The sequence below is a fragment of the Telmatherina bonti genome (assembly GCF_933228915.1).
Source record: "Telmatherina bonti genome assembly, chromosome: 8".
Classification (NCBI taxonomy): Eukaryota; Metazoa; Chordata; class Actinopteri; order Atheriniformes; family Telmatherinidae; genus Telmatherina; species Telmatherina bonti.
The window spans coordinates 28,878,571-28,884,576 of record NC_136626.1 but is presented as its reverse complement, the minus strand read 5'-3'; positions in this window follow the sequence as shown (position 1 = coordinate 28,884,576).

Here is a 6,006-nt window from a genome sequence, read left to right as displayed (position 1 = left end):
GCAGTTTTTAGTATCATTTTTATTCCTCTCTGACTTCTTCACCGTTTTCTAGTTAACAGTGAGGCCAATGAGACATGTTCATTTTGTTGAGATGTATAAAACCAGGTCTGACAAATCTGTGTAACATGTATAAACAGAATTCAATTACATAGAAACATGAAGCAATATCCAATTTACAAAAGTGCCCAGAAATCAATGAAATGTTGAAAGTTATACATCTTACTGTCTCGTGATATTTAGCTGAACTTGAATCTGATGGCAGCAACACTGGAACAGGGCAACACAAGGTTTGAAATGTAAGTTTTACTATCTCACTAACAAAGGATGAACATGTTGCAACATGTTAGGTTTACAGGTAACAATCTTTAACTTGTCTGGATATAAAAATAAAAAAAAAGAGCACCATGTGGTGCATATGTGCAGACATTCAGCAATCTGCAGAAAGCTGTGACGGCCCATGCACAAACAGGTTAGTAATATATCAGGCAATTTTGCACATCTGGAAAGGAGCCATTAATGTTGGAGCATTTATCAAGTTTTTAGAGCAAATTATAATTCCATAAAGACAGGAAGGAAAGCCTTGCATATTCCAGCAGGACGATGCTAAACTCTGTCCTGAATCTAAAACACTTTATAATAGTGAAGGCCAAGTTGCCCTTTTTTTAAACACGCAAGTTGTGTTTATCTACATTTTTAAAAGAGTATTGAGGTCTTGTTCCTGATTTTTGTAAATTTAGAATACATTTTTTAGCACTTTCATGAGTATATTTGTACTGTCGTGTATGTTTGTAACTACTTGTATTTATTGTGGACAGGTCCCTCCCTCAAGATCCATGTGTCTTAATGGGTCAAATCTGTATAAATGAGGGTAAAATAAAAATTTTAAAAAATGGCTCAACTCTATTGGAAATGGACTTTTAAAGAGATGGTGCATACTAGAAGTGGCTGAGTGTGTCTGGGAGGTGTCAAATTGGATTGTATAGATAAAGTGAAAGTGACATTATGTTCATAACTACATAGAAATATTCTTAACAAATTTTAACTCACAGAAATGTAACCACACAAAGACATATGCTGAAAATAAAAATAAAAAGTAGGGAAGAGTGTAAAATGAGACATTTAATTATAAATGTTATCTCTGATCAGGCATCTCTTGAGGTAATGGTAGAGAGAGATTAGTATAAGCCTGTGGGTTGTGTTGCACCGAGGTTGAAACATTACCTGAAGGATCAGGATGAGAACAGATTGTTCAGATTTGATGCCTGGAAGGTTTTCATTTGCTTTTCATGTGTGTCTTGAGACAGGCAGCGGATGGAAGATGACGCTAGCAGTCTGAGTGTGATGGTGAGTGACAGAAACTGAGCTTGATGCGCTCTGACAGTCTAATCCGGGACGAGACACCTGAACACGCATCACACCAGGACTTGTCTCCAAGACAAATACAGGCCAAAGATACAGTTTCTCCCATGAAGGATAGCATTAGAGGAAAGGACTTGTGCTTAAGTAAGATTGATTGATTGATTCACTGTCCATATGTGGCAAAAGTTTTCATGCAGCAACTGGGCAGATTAGCATTTTTCTTTGCCAAGTATCCTTCATTCCCAGTCCTCACCTGGTCCCATGCATCACTCCCCCTCCAATCCTGTAGGGGTCATCCTTGTATCAGACGGCTGAACATGGGAGCTGAAGCTCTGTCACGCTGATCTTCTTATGTTTCACCATGGACCCTTATTTGGTCTCACTTGTCAGAGTCAATAACAGGCTTCTGTAAAGACACATGACCATTTAAAAAAAGAGAAAAAAAAACTTCCTTCTTAGCTTTTGTCTTATCATCTGCTCTTATCAGAAGCAGGTGTGTATGTGCACTGCTGCAGATAGATACACATTCTCAGCCTCATCAAAGCCCAGGGCTGAGTCTGAACAGTGAGGCCTGGTGACAGTGTACAATGTCGCGCATGAGTCAGAGAGAGAGAGAGCAGCGCTCATCTTCTAAGATAGCTGTCAAGAGCAAGATGGCACCGTGATCTGCTCAGGGCAAGTGCAACGTTTTTGACCTTTGTATCTGATGATACTAACACATGATTCTGTTTGGCAAGCTGAGTTTGAACGCTGGGCTTTTTGCGCCACACACACCTATAAAAACACTCCAATCAGGCTTTTTAAAAAGTCAAATTTATCTACACAACCTTGAAAGAAAAGAGAAGTTACAAATGCTGCTTCATCTGTGACCACACTTGTGCATGTAATGGAAACTGCAAGAAAGGTAATAATGAAAATCAGAGTGAATATTTAAGGTGATTGTGTGTAAATGTGTGTAAGAAAGAGCAGGACAGGACGGGGGTGCAGTTATAAGCCTATTAAAGTCACTTAAGTGCATAAAAGCAGTGTGGAATGAATTAATATTATCTCCTGATAATTCAGACAGGTTGAAGCATCCCTGCAACTTCAGATCACATGTGCTCAAAATTTCAATTTCATGCTAAATTTCAGGTTAAGTCATCCAAGAGCTGCTAAGATGTTTCAGTGTGCAACACCACTGCACAGGTTAATATACAAATTTGGATTATTCCACGTCTGAAAATAGTCTCTGTGACATGCTGTCTTCATTATTTCATGTCAAAGACTCCGGTCCAGCTAGGAGATGTTTGTGTATTTGTAATGTGCTCATAAAAAAAATCACATTTTCTGCACAAAATCTAATGTAGTCACATGAAATAGAAAAAGCAGGAGTGTTTTGGGGTGATGAATGACTTTAGTGGTGTAAATACTCCATTCACACCCGTTCGCATAATATGTAGTATTTAACCAGTTTGTGATGACTCCTCTTTCTAAACCCTTAAAGCTATGAATAAAATATAATATTCCTGTGTTATGTCTTTTCGTGTTTGATCACCTCTATCTCCCCAGATCACACACACCCACAAATCCAGCACGCAGTACACAGAGGCAGTCAAGACTGACTGATAGATGACTGTGCTCTGGGTTCAATTACATTAGAATGATGGAGCTGGTTATGTGCTGAAAAAAGAACATCAGACTCCCAGCCTGAAAGATGAGGCACGGTGCGGGAAGAGTTACGACCATTCTGAGAAACAAGAAGAAAAGAGAAGGGCTGAATTACGGCTTCACACTGGAAAAAAAGCAACAGAACTCAGCAGATGCAGAATAAAATCTGCGGCTAGTCGACAGTTTCACTCACCATTAGTTAGCCCAGCAATCCCACCAAAGAAGAGCTAAATGTTGGGGTAATAGACGTAAAGTAGAGGTGACCCTCCCCTTAGATTGGGGATCAGACATGCTGTCTGGCAGGTGACAGATGACACTGAGCCTAACCCTAACCCTATTAAAAAATAAAGACGTTTCACTGCTCAGCCTGGCCTGAACGCGCTACTGACACACACACATATACACAAACATGCAGGCAGGAAACAACCATTAAAACGACACACGTGTTACACATGGTCATACAAGACAAAACCTGAAGAATGATGTACCCTTGACACGTGACATTCTTTGAGCGAACGCACATTCATGCACATGGACACACACACACTAAGCCCCCTCTGGAAGCTGACACCATTTGGAGCTGTCAGGGAGGAAAGTTACATTAATGATTCTGATGGCCAGCCTTTACCAAGGCAGTTATCTGCAAACACGATCCAGTGAAGCCATTTAAGCAGCAAAACCCATGACAGAGGGAGCAGACGGGCCGAGAGAAACCGACACTGATCAAATAGGCTCATTTTTCTCCAGGCGGCTCTGCACTCGCTGGAGCTTTACTTCTATAATAGTATATCAGACAAGAGATAGATAACCATGCCTGACCATTGCAGCTCTGAAATGAAAGGATGTCTGTGTCAGAACTGTAATATTGTTATCCATGTGAACCGTTAAGATGAGCCTGTGTCAGCTTTGTGTCTACTGGCAACAAGTTGTGTGTCAGTAAACAGTGAGAACTTAAAAGATGTACCATCTCAGATTGTTTCATGAGTACAGTTTTTTTTAAGAAGAAGAAGAAAAACTACAATATTTCAGAAAAGAAAAAAAAAAAGATCTATAAACCAGATGAAAGCCTAGGAAGTCAAGTTCATTTTTCATTAATCTTTTGAATGTCTTGTCTGTGTAATCATCTAACAATCCTTTAATCCTTTAGTCATCATTAAAGCGCTTTTGGCCCCAGACTGGAAACTTTAAAGGGATTCATGCACTTTTTCTGCAGATATTGGCTTTAAGTGGGTGCATTTGACTTGGTACCCCCATTTACCACTTTCTTTATAGATGATGGACCTTTAATCATATTTTTCCTGATATTCAATTATATGGAGCAGATAGATGTAAAAACTTAATATCTATAGTTGATTTAAAAAAAAAAAAAAAAACAGCTTGTGGGCCTCATGGTCCACTATTGGGCCCACTACAGCTTAAGAAGGTTCTGTGATGAATCAAGATGGCCTCAGCTGAACCCTCAGATGTCATTTACTCCAACAATTCTCTGATAAAATTGTCTTTATCCAGACTTTCCAGCTTCTTTGTTGACATGATCACAAAACCCTCAATGACTCAGATGTTTGGTGTGCAGCTCAACTTGTCTTTGACCTCCTCCACTGCATCTTCCAGAGATACTGCAGGCTCAGTGATGTAAAGGAGACAGTGTGAGGCACAAAGAAACACAAGGTTAAAGTACATTTATGCAGTTTGAGCTAGGAAATTAAACCTCTGACTTAGATCTTGCACCAGTTTCCAAATGCACAGCACACCCAGCCATGCCGTCAGGTGTCATGTTGTGGTTAGTCAACCTTGACCCTCACTTTCCAAACTGCTGATTGTTTGGATGAACTTCTGCATGGCTCAGACACCTCAGCATCTGGCTAGTTATTCCTCCAGGTGTGTCGGCCTAAATGCAGATGATTTTGCAGCCTATCGAGGTGTGTATAGTGCTGCATACGTAAGGAAGATGAAGCAAATGGGGGTCCTCTGGGCTGTATATAGATCTTCTTTTCAGACTCTGAGGAAAAAAGTGTAAAATGACCCTTAAGGAGAAGAAGTTGGCTGGTTCACTTAGTAATCAGATCTTTGTGTTTGTTCCCTGCAGGAAAGAAACTTAAAAATGCATCTTTAATGTAAAAATTGTAGCTGCTGGTATTAAACGATGAATAAATGCTGTCACAATAATTATTTAACTTCTTCATTTGCATAATGGCATTAATTATGGTTACTTAGTCATCCTTTCTTTTCAACTCATTTACTCACATTTGTAGAAACGCGCACTCTTTTGACAACACACTGCAAGTTTCACCCACTCCCGAAACTCTTCCATTTCTTCCTTGAATTTCTTTTATGGGACCAAAACAAACGGGAAGTGGTAACCAGCTTCTTTCCAAATAAAATACATATATTATCAAGAAAACATAAATGAAATGATGCAGTTATACAGCTGACTTTACCACCCCCCTCAATTACATTTCTACAATGCCAAACAATTAATAACGGAGCACACACACTCCTATTTGAATGCATTATGTTGTCAGGAAGCTGCTGCAGGACTTAGAGGAGGAATTAACCAGTGGACCACATGAGATAAGGCTTGTTAAATCTGTGCATGGCTAAGAGGCTGCAGCTTTCAGCCAAGATTATGACCAATTGTTTTTCATGCGCACACACAAATATGCACAGACACTTCTTTTAGACTTTTTATGTCGCTTGGCTCTCTCTCTCTCTCTCTCTCTCTCTCTCTCTCATCCTCGCAACACCTGGTGACGTCACCAGGCCAAACCACCTATGGGCAACTAGCACACAACACAAACAGCATTTCAGCGCGTGCAGAGCTGCAGTGTGAGCGCTGGAAGAGGAAGGAGAGCGCGCGGAGCGCCAGAGAACCAGTACACACACACACATACACACACGCAAAACTGTGTGAACCCAGTGGGGAGAAATCCACTTGCCTTCTGCTGGACACTGGTATACAAGACCCACGCACGCTCACACAACCCGCACTGAAGAGCATGT